The sequence below is a fragment of the Phyllobates terribilis genome, unplaced genomic scaffold (assembly GCF_046119375.1).
Source record: "Phyllobates terribilis strain yellow unplaced genomic scaffold, ASM4611937v1 Scaffold_3__8_contigs__length_932513732, whole genome shotgun sequence".
NCBI classification, from domain to species: Eukaryota; Metazoa; Chordata; class Amphibia; order Anura; family Dendrobatidae; genus Phyllobates; species Phyllobates terribilis.
The window spans coordinates 380,000,758-380,015,173 of record NW_027362763.1 but is presented as its reverse complement, the minus strand read 5'-3'; the positions used below and the strand labels follow the sequence as shown (position 1 = coordinate 380,015,173).

Genomic DNA, 14,416 nt, shown 5'->3' with positions numbered 1-14,416 from the left:
TTAATGAACAGGCCAAATTTTTGAAATCTGACCAGTGTCACTTAATGTGATAACTCTGCAACACTTCAACGGATCCCAGTGATTCTGAAACTGTTTTTTGTGACATATTGTACTTCATGGTAGTAGTGAAATTTGTTTGATGCGACTTGCATTTATTTGTGAAAATATCGGAAATTTGGAGAACATTTTTAAAATTTCGCAATTTTCAAACTTTTAATTCTTTTGCCCAGAATACAAAATAATTAATAAATAACATTTCCCACATGTCTACTTTACATCAGCATCATTTTTTAAATATATATTTTTTTGTTAGAAAATTAGAAGGGTTAAAAGTTGCCCAGCTATTTCTCAGTTTTCCAACAAAATTTACAAAACCATTTTTTTAGGGACCACATCAAATTTGAAGTGACTTTGGGGGGCTTATATGACAAAAAACACTCAAAGTGACACCATTCAAAAAACTGAACCCTCAAAGTCCTCAAAACCACATTCAAGAAGTTTATTAACCCTTCACTTGCTTCCCAGGAACTAAAGCAACGTGGAAGGAAAAATTGAACATTTTACTTTTTTTTTTTTGCACAAAATTTTTAATTTAACCCCAATTTTTTATTTTCACAAGCATAACAGGAGAAAATGGACCCTAAAATTTGTTGTGAATTACTCCTGAGTATGCTGATACCCCATATGTGGGGGAAAAATAATGTTTGGGTGCACAACAGGGTTCGGAAGGGAAGGAGTACCGTTTGACTTTTTGAACGCAAAAATGGCTGGAATCGAGAGTGGACGCCATGTTGCATTTGGAGAGCCCCTAATGTGCCTAAACTATTGAAACCCCCACAAGTGTCCCCATTTTGGAAACTACACTCCTCCAGGGGTATACTGAGCATTTTAAACCCACAGGTACTACACAGAATTTGATAACATTAGGTCATCATGTGGAAAATTTTATTTTTTTTCACAAAAATGTTGTTTTAGCCCTAAATTTGAAATTTTCACAATGGATAATAGGTGAAAATGGACACTTTAATTTGTTATGCAATTTCTCTCAAATGCAATGATACCCTATTTTGTCAAAAACTTCTGTTTGGGCACATGGCAGGGCTAGTAAAGGAGAGAGTGCTATTTGTCTGGAATAAATTGTGAATGCCATGTCGCATTTGGAGATCCCCTGACATGCAAAAACAGCAGAAACATCCCATTTTGGAAACTAGACCCTTCAAGGGTCATCTACGGGTGTACTGAGCACGTTTATTCTACAGGTGATTCACAAAACTTTATATTATTTAGATGTGAGAATAGAAAATACATTTTTGTCCACTAAAATATTGTTTTAGCACCAAATTTATAATTTATACAAGGGTTAATGGGAGAAATTGGACCCCACAATGTGGCCGTACCTCATATGTGATTCTATACTACTGTTTGAGCACACGGCAGGAATCGGATGGGAAAGAGCTCTACTTGACTTTTAAAAGGCAGATTTCATTTGAACAGATTGTGGGCTCCATTAGCAAAGCACCTGAGGTGCCAGAACAGCAGAAACCCCCCAGGTGACCTCATATTAGAAACTTCACTGCCTAAGAAATATACCTAGGGGTATAGTGAGTATTTTGAACCCATATGTGCCTCACAAACTTTTATTACATTGAGACATTGAAATATGACATTTTAATGGTAAAAATGTAACTTTTGTATTTTTCGGGTACACAAGGGTCAATAAGGTGAAACTGGACTCCACAATTTATTGTTCAATTTCTCCTGAACGCGGTGATGCCCCATATGTCGTCAAAAATTACTGTTAGGACACACGTCAGGGCTGAGAAGGAAGGAGCGCTATTTGGCTTTTGGAGCACAGAGTTTGCTAGAATAGTTTGCGGGTGACATTTGTGGAGCCCCGAAGGTGCAGAACAGCAGAAAACCCCCAAAAGTTACCCTATTGTAGAAATTGCACCTCTCAATGAATTAATCTATGGCTACAGTGATTATTTTGTAACATCCACGCCAGACTTTTTTCTGGAGAATTGCAAATATGCCAATTTAGTGCCCATGCATTGTGCCCCCATAAAGGGTAGAGCCCTTATACATTGTACCCAGCTTGTGCTTCTGGAGACTTGTACCCTGTAAATTTTTAAGTGCCCTCTCCCCACGGCAGTAATGCCAAACATATGACTGCTTATTGCGGTTTAGGCACAGGGGGGCTCAGAAGGAGGTGGTCATTTGGATTTGGGAGCACAGAATTCACTAGATTTTATTTATGGGGGTGGTAGCCATGTTGCTTTTCCAGAGTCTTTGTTCTACTCCCTATAGTTCCAGTGACAGATGACGGACCAGAGTGGGGGCTGGTTTTGTGAGGGGTAAATTTGGGTTTTTATTAGTAATATTTTGGGGAACATTTTTTGAAGCTTCCAGAATAAGGCTGGGATCATATTCTTGTGTTCTACGTTGAGCACGTACATCGATGTTTCTGTGTAAATCCCACAAAAATGAAATTCAGATGAAACCCTGTCAGGAAAACAACACCCACTTTTGGGTCAGACCTTGCAGCTCTCTGGCGCCCCCTTATCCTGCTGGTCAAACACGGTATTGACCGAGGATAAGCACGGGTGCAGCTGCTCTAATTTATGTCGACTATTGCGGCACGTGATGTGACAGGACGTATATATACCTCCAGTTCCTTCCAGGAACGTATATATACCTTCGACCAGCCACCCTCAAACCACAATATCACATAAATACTGGTATACTGCCACCACCGATCGCTTAACAGGTGGATCGGGTACCTGGTAGGTAACGTGAATTAGCGGGTGAGTTACTTGTTTGCTTGACATAGGACACGAAGGACGAAACTGGTAAATAATTAATGATTTACTCCCAAAAGGGGGGCAGTGTTTACAAAATATATACAAGATATTATAAAGGAGACAATTTACATGTATGCATAAACAGTTATTAAAGTAAAAGGGATAAGTAATAGCAAAACCTGCTTCACAAGGTGATGGTCTCAGATTCTGTGGGGGGGACGGCTCCCCGGAAATTAGAGGTGATTCTCCTACGCCGCGTGGTGTGCGAGCGTCCGACGTCCCTGAGAAGAATGACCTGAAAATGGCAGATTTGCTTTTTAGTAACAGGGCCAAATTATTAGGAACCGCCCATTTTGTCTACCTCACATGGGGGCTCGGTTTTGTGAAACCACCCAGCTGCATAAAACATAGAAACCTTCAGATTTCATATCTTGGTGTGGGGGGGTCCCACATCCAAGATGGAGACATCATGTTGGCCGTTACTAATTTTCATGCAGATGGATATTAAACAGGACCTCTCTATGATGCTCAGAAGCTAAAAATCCAATTCCTCGATTTCTGGGGGTATTCCAGTTATGAAAAATATATCATTGTAACCAGGAAACTGTGAACATTCCAAAAATCTGGTCCCTGTGTTAGTGACCGTCATGTGCGTTTTTAAATTCTACATTAACTGTACAAGCTTTTAAACAATGGGAATTTTTCAAAGAATAATCTAGTTTGAGCTAGAAGCTGTGCTACACTGAGGGTTTACGACGCTAATAAAAATTCTTAGGGTGGGGGCCAGCACTGCAGTTCTATGTCTTCTTACAAACGGATAGGGGGTGGGGGGTTTTCTTTTCTAAAACATCTCTCATTTTTAAAATTCGGGAAAAAATACCTTTTGCCTGACACCTCCCCCTTTTAGACTGCGCTATGGAGGTAGAACCTTCTGGTACTCCTCCAAGCGTATGTCTGGAGGCTCCCCTCGCCGGGACAACCCATCGGCATTGCCATGCTCGCTGCCCTTGCGGTGTTGAACGGTAAAGTCGTACTGCTGGAGGGTGAGGCTCCAGCGTAACAACTTTCCGTTGGCACCTGACATGGTGTGCAGCCAACTCAGGGGGTTGTGGTCAGTCACGACAGTGATGGGGCGCCCATACAAGTAAGGCTGTAAGCGGTTGAGGGTCCATACAATGGCCAGGCACTCCTTCTCTATGGTGGAATAGGCCACTTCCCTCGGCAGCAGATTCCGGCTTAGGTACAACATGGGTTTTCTTGGTTCCCGAGTCGACCTGGCTGAGTACAGCACCGAGGCCAAACTCACTTGCGTCGGTCTGTACTAAGAGTGGCCGTGTGCCGTTGACCGCCTTTAGCACAGGGGATCTGGTCAAGGCAGTCTTCAATGCCCTAAAGGCCACCTCGCATTCATCTGTCCATTTGACGGAATGGGGTAGGCTCTTCCTGGTGAGGTCTGTCAAGGGCTTAGCAAGGCTACTATAGTCCTGTACAAAGCGTCTATAGTACCCTGCGGTGCCCAAGAAGAACTACACCTGCTTCTTGGTCCTGGGGGTGGGCCAGGACACAATAGCGTCCACCTTTCCAGGCTCTGGCTTCAGAGTACCCCCACCTACCCGGTGCCCCAGGTAGTGGACCTCGTTCATGCCCATGTGGCACTTTCCCGGCTTGATGGTCAAGCCCGCCTGGTGAATGCGCCCGAGCACCTGCTGCAGATGCTCGAGGTGATCCTCCCAGGTGGGACTGAAGATGGTAATGTCATCCAGGTATGCCGCTGCGTACCTCTCCAGTCCCTGGAGCAGGTGGTTGACCCTTCGCTGGAACGTGGCAGGGGCATTTTTCATGCCGAAAGGCATGACCGTGGATTCATACAATCCGAAGGGGGTGATAAAGGCGGACTTCTCCTGGTCCCCGGGGCTCAAGGGAATCTGCCAATATCCCCGACTCAAATCCATAATGGAGAGATAGCTCGCACTGGCTAACCGCTCCAGCAGCTCCTCAATGCGTGGCATTGGTTGTGCATCAGAGGCTGTGATAGCGTTGAGCCCCCTGTAGTCCACACAGAACCGGGTGGTCCGGTCCTTCTTTGGCACCAGGACTACAGGTGAGGCCCACGCGCTCTTGGACCGCTTAATCACCCCCAACTGCAGCATCTCCTCGACCTCCTGGCGCATGACATGCTGCACCTCGTCGAAGATTCGATAGGCTGTCTGCCGGAGTGGGGCATGATTCCCGGTGTCCACTTCATGGACCGCCACTTCAGTCCTGCCAGGCAGGTTGGTGAACACTGCTTGGAAGAGTTTCAGCACTGCTCGCAGCTGAGACCTCTGGTCTGCGGATAGCAAGTCGCTTATCTCTACATCCTCTAGGGACCCGCTGGCCTTCGCTTGGGCGAGCATGTCCAAGAGGGGGTCATCCTCCCCATCCTCGGGCAGGTTGCAGACCGGTAGGATGCAAGTTCCACGTTCTTGATGAGCCTTCTTCATATTAACGTGAAATGCCTTCCGCCTACCCCGCTCGTGGTCAAGTGTGATCACGTAGGTGACCGGGTTGAGCTGTTGGTGAATGACGTAGGGGCCTTCCCAGGCCGCCTGAAGCTTGTCCTTTGGTACGGGGACCAGCACCCACACCTTCTGACCCACCTGGTAGGTCCGTTCTCGGGCGTTCTGGTCGTACCAATGCTTCTGGTCAGCCTGGGCTTGCGCCATGTTGTCATGCACCAACTGCGTCAAGGTCTGCATCTTGTCACGGAAGCGCACGACATACTCCACGATGGACACTCCTGGGGAGCTTGGCTCTTCTTCCCAGAATTCCCTTATCAACCCAAGGGGGTCCTCGGACTCGCCTGCCATACAGGAGCTCAAAGGGGGAGAACCCCGTCGAGGCCTGTGGAACCTCTCTGTAAGCAAATAGCAGGTGTGGGAGGTAACGTTCCCAGTCGCGACCCTGGGTTTCAACCAGCATTTTTAACATCTGTTTGAGGGTACCGTTGAATCGCTCACACAAACCATTGGTCTGTGGGTGATACGCGCTCGGTACCAAATGCTGCACCTGCATTTTCTTACATAGAGCCTCCATTAAGCGTGACATGAACTGAGTCCCCTGGTCGGTGAGCATCTCCTTGGGAAATCCTACTCGCGAAAAGATGGCCAAGAGGGCGTCCGCCACCGTATCCGCCCTAATTGAGGACAGGGCTACAGCCTCCGGATACCGGGGAGCATAGTCTACCACGGTAAGGATGAAACGTTTTCCAGATCTGCTGGGCATGGCCAGTGGTCCCACAATGTCCACAGCAATCCTCTGGAAAGGCTCCTCTATCACTGGCAAAGAAATCAGGGGGGCTTTGGGGGCCGGCCCTGACTTTCCCACTCTTTGACACGTGGTATAGGAGCGACAGTAGTTCACCACATCTGTCCTCATTTTGGGCCAATAAAAGTGATGAGACAGCCGGGCCTTGGTTTTGCTGACCCCCAAGTGTCCAGCGAGTGGAATTTCATGGGCGATCCGCAACAACTCATCCCTGAATTGGTAGGGGACGACCAGCTGTCTTTCCCTCAGCCACTCCTGTTGGGGTGTACAGGGAACTGTCTCCCGGTACAACCTTCCTTGGTCCCAGAATACCCTCTCCTTATCCGACTCGGAGGTAGGTTCCTTAACGTCTCCAGGCTAGCATCTGAGTGCACAGCTGCCTGAAACTCCTGGCTGGAGGAAGCCAGAAGTGAGGTTAAGGCCACGTCCTCACGGGGACCCTCTGGGACCGGCTCTGGGTCCATACATGATCCGGTTATTCCTCTGTCGGAGGAGGGTCCAGAAGGCAGGGTGTTACTTGCGTTCTGGTCACTCTGACTGCGGGTAACAGCGGCTATATAGGCCGTCTCCCCGGGGAATAACACCGTCTCATTAGCCTGCGAGGCCATGAGAAATACTTCTCCATCATCCTCCATTACCTCAGGCACAGTGCTACGTATGGGGCAGCGACTATCAGCCAGGTCACCTTCTGTTGTGACACTGGTCACTGGCACAGCACCACCTGCTTCATGGTCCTCGTGCCTCTCCCCATTACCTTTGGCACTGACCTTTGCTCCTGCTAGGGGATCCTCAGCAACATCACCCCGCAGAGTGACATGGCTGAGTTCTCCTGTACCTTCCAATACAACAACATCATCATCATCATCATCATCATCATCAGGTAAAGCATTGACATTCACAGTATCAGTATTAACCTTACCAACCGTATCAGATCGGGGAGGGGTGTTAGGGACATAATAAGCAAGCATCCTCCCCAAATCAGTTCCCAACAAAACATTTGCAGATAGGTTTTTGGATACTCCCACTTCCTTCACCCCACTCCCCGCACCCCAATCAATAAAAACCCGGGCCAGGGGCAAGGGACATCAGACGCCTCCAATCCCGGTGACAGTCAGGGTCTTTCCTGGAATAAGCTCTTCAGTGGACACCAGTTCAGGTCGGATGAGGGTTCGTTCGGCCCCAGTGTCCTTGAGGCCTACAGTGAGAGTGTCCCCCACCCTGACAGACTGAAAGTTTTCACAGGCCCTCCCAACCGGCCCACCCACCAAAAGAACTGAGGCATTAGGCCCTGGGGCCTTGGATGGGGGGTTCTTCCTCTGCTTCTCTGGGCAAGTGGCGCTGAGATGACCAGTCTGGTTGCAGAAATAACACCTGCGGGCATCAGATGAAGGCCGGGCATTGGTAACGGAAGAAAGGCCTCCGGAGGGTCGGCTGGCAGGGGCAGGGATGGTGGTTGATGGCTTACCCCCTTTCCAGCTGGCGACGACCGGCTTCCGCACCTCTGGTCTCCGGTTGGCCTCGTAGGTGTCTGCGATCTGCGCTGCTATATTGGCATCTGGTGGCTCCCGATCCATCACGAACTGCCGTACCTCAGTCGGACACAGATGCAGAAACTGGTCTTTCACCATCAGATCCTTTAGCTGCTCAAAGGTGGTCGCTGACAGTCCTTGGATCCAATGCTCAAAGTTGGTTCTGAGCCCCTCTACCACATCGCTGTAGGTGTCATGTGGTCCACGTTGGAGGGCTCTGAACTTTTTCCGGTAAACCTCCGGAGTCAGCTGGTACTTTTTGATCAGGGCCTGCTTGACGGCCTCATAGTCTCCATCTTGTTCTCGAGGGAGGGAAGCGAACACCTCCAAGGCTTTTCCTCGGAGCCCTGGAGTTAAATATCTTGCCTATTGGTCGGTGGGCACCTGATACTGCCTGCAGGCCTTTTCAAAGCCTCGCAGAAATGTGTCCAAGTCCCCATCCTTTTCCATCACAGGGAAGTGCTCAGGATGAGGTTTAAAGCAGTTGGCACTGTTGGACTCACGGGTCTGCGTAGAGGGCGACTCCTTCTGAATCCGGGCTAGCTCCAGCTGGTGTTGTCGGTCAGCTTGTCGCTCAGCAGCCTCTCGGTCAGCTTGGGCTTGTCGCTCCGCTTGGGCTTGTTGCTCTGCTCGCTCCTGGAATTTCAGGATCAGCTGCAGTCGTCCTTCACGATCGTCTGCAGCGACCTCCTCCAAGGCCATCTGCAGGTGGGGGTCCCTGGTTGAGGGTATGGCTGGCAATCACAGGTTGGACCCCTGCAGCAGCGCCATCCGGGCCTTGGCTGGCCGCCCCCTCATCAGGGCTCTGCTGTCGGACGGGCTCTGCAGCATCTTGTAACAGTTCAGCAATCATTTGTTCTCTGCTTTTGCCGAGGGGGTCAATGCCTTTGGTTATACATATTCCAATAAGAGTGTTCTTTTTCTGCTGGCTGTACCAGGACTCCCCAACTACGACCATGATCACCAAAATAAAAATAGAAAAGAAAAAACAAAGAAGGGTAGGGGTAACTGCTACACATACAGTATTGTCTCAGATCTAATAAACACTGAGTTCGATCTTCCAAAACTTTTGTGCAAGTTTTTAGTGAGAGGAATTATTGCTCAAACCCGATCACTAATGTCCTATGATCCCACCGCTTGCCACCAATTTGTCAGGAAAACAACACCCACTTTTGGGTCAGACCATGCAGCTCTCTGGCGCCCCCTTATCCTGCTGGTCAAACATGGTATTGACCGAGGATAAGCACGGGTGCAGCTTCTCTAATTTATGTCGACTATTGCGGCACGTGATGTGACAGGACGTATATATACCTCCAGTTCCTTCCAGGAACGTATATATACCTCCGACCAGCCACCCTCAAACCACAATATCACATAAATACTGGTATACTGCCACCACCGATCGCTTAACAGGTGGATCGGGTACCTGGTAGGTAACGTGAATTAGCGGGTGAGTTACTTGTTTGCTCGACATAGGACACGAAGGACGAAACTGGTAAATAATTAATGATTTACTCCCAAAAGGGGGGCAGTGTTTACCAAATATATACAAGATATTATAAAGGAGACAATTTACATGTATGCATAAACAGTTATTAACCCCTTAATAACATCTGATGTACTAATACGCGTCTGTGCCCTGGGACTTAAGAGCCAGACCCGTATTAGTACGTCATCGCGATTGCGCGCGCACACAGGCTGTGCGGGCGCGATCGCCGCTGGGTGTTAGCTGATTGTCACAGCTGACACCCGGTACTATGTGCAGGGAGCGGTCCTGCACCGCTCCCAGCACATTAACCCCTGCGATCGAAGTCGATCGCAGCCGATCGCAGCATTGCGGGGGCAAGTGGAGGTGATCGCAAATACTCACCTCCTCTTCCGGCTTCCAGCGCTGTCTGCAAAGGCTTCCCGGGTGTTGCCATGATGACCCGATGTCGTCATGACAACATCCGGGTCACCAGACAGCAGGAAGATTGTTTGGATATGCGCAGTGCATCTCCAAACAATCTTCTCACTGTGCAGCGCTGATAGCCTGTATGACACAAAAAGTGAAAGTCCCATAGTGGGACAAAGTAATAAAGTATAAAAACTGGCAGTAAGTGAAAAAAAAAAAAAAAAATTGCAAAAATATAAAAAAAAAATAAATAAAATAATCCACCAAAAATAAAAATATAATGTACCCATCAATAAATATTATTATAAAAAAAAACAAAAAAAACAATAAAAGTACACATATTTGGTATCGCCGCGTCCGGAACAACCTGACCTATAAAACTGTCCCACTAGTTAACCCCTTCAGTGAACACGGTAAAAAAAAAAAAAAAAGAAGCAAAAAACAATGCTTTATCACCATACCGCCAAATAAAAAATGGAATAACACGCGATCAAAAAGACGAATATAAATAAAAATGGTACCGCTGAAAACGTCATCTCGTCCCGCAAAAAACAAGCTGACATACAGCTCCATCAGTCGAAAAATAAAAAAGTTATAGCTCTCAGAATAAAGCTATGCTAAAAAATATTTTTTTCTATAAAATTGCTTTTATTATGTAAAAGTGCAAAACATAGAAAAACGATATAAATGTGGTACCGCTGTAAACGTACTGACCCGAAGAATAAAGCTGCCTTATCAATTTTACCACACGTGGAACAGAATAAAAATAAAAATAAAAATTCCTGAATTGTTGGTTTTTGTTTATTCTGCCTCCCAAAAATCGGAATAGAAAGCGATCAAAAAATGTCACGTGCCTGAAAATGGCACCAATAACACAAGTCCCACAAGTGACCCCATTTTGGAAACTAGACCCCCCAAGGCACCTATCTAGATGCATAGTGAGCACTTGGAACCCCCAGGTGCTTCACAAATTGATTCATAAAAATTAAAAAGTGTTTTTTTTTTCACTTTTTCATTTTTACGAATCAATTTGTGAAGCACCTGGGGGTTCCAAGTGCTTACTATGCATCTAGATAGGTGCCTTGGGGGGTCTAGTTTCCAAAATGGGGTCTCTTGTGGGGGAGCGCCAATGTTTGGGCACACAGGGGCTCTCCAAACACAACATGGCGTCCGCTAATTATTCAAGCAAATTTTACAATCAAAAAGTCAAATGGCGTTCCTTCCCTTCCGAGCCCTGCCGTGCGCCCAAACAGTGTTTTTTCCCCACATATTGGGTATCTGCGTGCCCAGGGGAAATTGCACAACAAATTTTGGGGTCCATTTTTTCTTGTTACCTCTGTGAAAATAAAAAAAATTGGGTCTAAAGTAACATTTTTGTGAAAAAAGTTAAATGTTCATTTTTTTCTTCCACATTCAAAAAATTCCTGTGAAGCACCTGAAGGGTTAATAAAGTTCTTGAATGTGGTTTTGAGCACCTTGAGGGGTGCAGTTTTTAGAATGGTGTCACTTTTGGGTATTTTCTGTCATAAAGACCTCTCAAAGTGACTTCAAATGTGATGTGGTCCCTAAAAAAATGGTTTTGTAAATTTTGTTGGAAAAATGAGAAATCGCTGGTCAACTTTTAACCCTTATAGCTCCCTAACAAAAAAAAATGTTGGTTCCAAAATTGTGCTGATGTAAAGTAGACATGTGGGAAATGTTATTTATTAACTCTTTTGTGTGACATATCTCTCTGATTTAAGGGCATAAAAATTCAAATTTTGAAAATTGCTAAATTTTCAAAATTTTCGCCAAATTTCCGTTTTTTTTCACAAATAAACGCAAGTGATATCGAAGAAATTTTACCACAATCATGAAGTACAATATGTCACAAAAAAACATTCTCAGAATCAGTGGGATCCGTTGAAGCGTTCCAGAGTAACTACCTCATAAAGTGACAGTGGTCAGAATTGTAAAAATTGGCCTGGTCATTAACGTGCAAACCACCCTCGGGGCTTAAGGGGTTAAAATAAAAGGGATAAGTAATAGCAAAACCTGCTTCACAAGGTGATGGTCTCAGATTCTGTGGGGGGGACTGCTCCCCGGAATTTAGAGGTGATTCTCCTACGCCGCGTCGTGTGCGAGCGTCTGACGTCCCTGAGAAGAATGACCTGAAAATGGCCGACTTGCTTTTTAGTAACAGGGCCAAATTATTAGGAACTGCCCATTTTGTCTACCTCACACGGGGGCTGGGTTTTGTGAAACTACACAGTTGCATAGAACATAGAAACCTTCAGATTTCATATCTTGGTGTGAGGGGGGTCCCACATCCAAGATGGAAACATCATGTTGGCCGTCACTAATTTTCATGCAGATGGATATTAAACAGGACCTCTCTATGATGCTCAGAAGCTAAGAATCCAATTTCTCGATTTCTGGAGGTATCCCAGTTATGAAAAATATATCATTGTAACCATGAAAATGTGAACATTCCAAAAATCTGGTCCCTGGGTTAGTGACCGTCATGTGCGTTTTTAAATTCTACATTAACTGTACAAGCTTTTAAACAAGGGGAATTTTGGAGGGAATAATCTAGTTTGAGCTAGAAGCTGTGCTACACTGAGGGTTTACGACGCTAATAAAAATTCTTAGGGTGGGGGCCAGCACTGCAGTTCTATGTCTTCTTACAAACGGATAGGGGGTGGGGGTTTTTCTTTTTTAAAACATCTCTCATTTTTAAAATTCGGGAAAAAATACCTTTTGCCTGACACCTCCCCCTTTTAGACTGCGCTATGGAGGTAGGACCTTCTGGTACTCCACCAAGCATATGTCTGGAGGCTCCCCTCGCCGGGACAACCCATCGGCATTGCCATGCTCGCTGCCCTTTTGCCTGACAAACCCCCAATGGAATCACACACCATAATGAGGCATATGGGTACACTTCGGAGTCCGCTTGGTGTCTGCTCCCGCGGTATCCATCTTTTAAGGTATGCACAGATTTATGGTCACCCATAATTGTGCGCTAAAATTACACCCAAAATGATGGGACACTGACCAGTCCAAAGTGACTCCATCTGCCTCCATCTGGGGTTTTGTCTAAATCGTGGTTTTGGAGAAGTTACATGGAATCTCCGGAGTAAGTGCTCAGCGAAGAGCACAGGATAAATGTGAGCCGAGCCTTATTCCGATTTTTGGGAGGTAGAATGAACAAATAGATAGAAGTACAAGAATATTCCTTATTTTTATTTTTGCGCAGTTCACTGGGTGGTATAAGTGATAAGGCGGATTTCTTCTTCGGGTTGGTGCGGTTACAGTGATAGCAGATCTATATATACAGTACAGACCAAAAGTTTGGACACACCTTTTCATTTAAAGATTTTTCTGTATTTTCATGACTTTGAAAATTGTGCATTCACACTGAAGACATCAAAACTATGAATTAACACATGTGGAATTATATACTTGACAAAAAAGTGTGAAACAACTGAAAATATGTCTTATATTCTAGGTTCTTCAAAGTAGCCAACTTTTGCTTTGATGACTGCTTTGCACACTCTTGGCATTCTCTTGATGAGCTTCAAGAGGTAGTCACCGGAAATGGTTTTCACTTCACAGGTGTGCCCTGTCAGGTATAATAAGTGGGATTTCTTGCCTTATAAATGGGGTTGGGAACATCAGTTGTGTTGTGCAGAAGTCTTGTGGATACACAGCTGATAGTCCTACTGAATAGACTGTTAGAATTTGTATTATGGCAAGAAAAAAGCAGCTAAGTAAAGAAAAACGAGTGGCCATCATTACTTTAAGAAATGAAGGTCAGTCAGTCTGAAAAATTGGGCAAACTTTGAAAGTGTCCCCAAGTGCAGTTGCAAAAACCATCAAGCGCTACAAAGAAACTGGCTCACATGAGGACCCCCCTAGGAAAGGAAGACCAAGAGTCACCTCTGCTTCTGAGGATAGGTTTATCTGAGTCACCAGCCTCAGAAATTGCAGGTTAACAGCAGCTCAGATTAGAGACCAGGTCAATGCCACACAGAGTTCTAGTGGTAGACACATCTCTACAACAACTGTTAAGAGGAGACTTTGTGCAGCAGGCCTTCATGGTAAAATAGCTGCTAGGAAACCACTGCTAAGGAAAGGCAACAAGCAGAAGAGACTTGTTTGGTCTAAAGAACACAAGGAATGGACATTAGACCAGTGGAAATCTGTGCTTTGGTCTGATGAGTCCAAATTTGAGATCTTTGGTTCCAACCACCGTGTCTTTGTGTGACGCAGAAAAGGTGAACGGATGGACTCTACATGCCTGGTTCCCACAGTGAAGCATGGAGGAGGAGGTGTAAGGGCTATTTGACCAAGAAGGAGAGTGATGGGGTGCTACGCCAGATGACCTGGCCTCCACAGTCACCAGACCTGAACCCAATCGAGATGGTTTGCGGTGAGCTGGACCGCAGAGCGAAGGCAAAAGGGCCAACAAGTGCTAAGCATCTCTGGGAACTCCTTCAAGATTGTTGGAAGACCATTTCTGGTGACTACCTCTTGAAGCTCATCAAGAGAATGCCAAGAGTGTGCAAAGCAATCATCAAAGCAAAAGGTGGCTACTTTGAAGAACCTAGAATATAAGACATATTTTCAGTTGTTTCACACTTTTTTGTTAAGTATATAATTCCACATGTGTTAATTCATAGTTTTGATGCCTTCAGTGTGAATGTACAATTTTCATAGTCATGAAAATGCAGAAAAATCTTTAAATGAGAAGGTGTGTCCAAACTTTTTGTCTGTACTGTATTTTTAAAAATTTTGCTGCTATTTCACAGTAAAAATGCTTTTTTATAAAATAGTTATAGTTATTTTTGTCACCATATTCTGAGAGCTGTAACTTTTTTATTTTTTAGTGAACAGCGCTATATGAG

The 14,416-nt window shown here is 45.7% G+C and overlaps 1 protein-coding gene across 1 annotated transcript in view; it reads left to right on the top strand.

Moving 5' to 3' along the window:
• Nucleotides 1-14,416, top strand: part of BMP5 (bone morphogenetic protein 5) — a 406,090-nt gene that overhangs the window by 108,493 nt on the left and 283,181 nt on the right. The window lies entirely within an intron of this gene.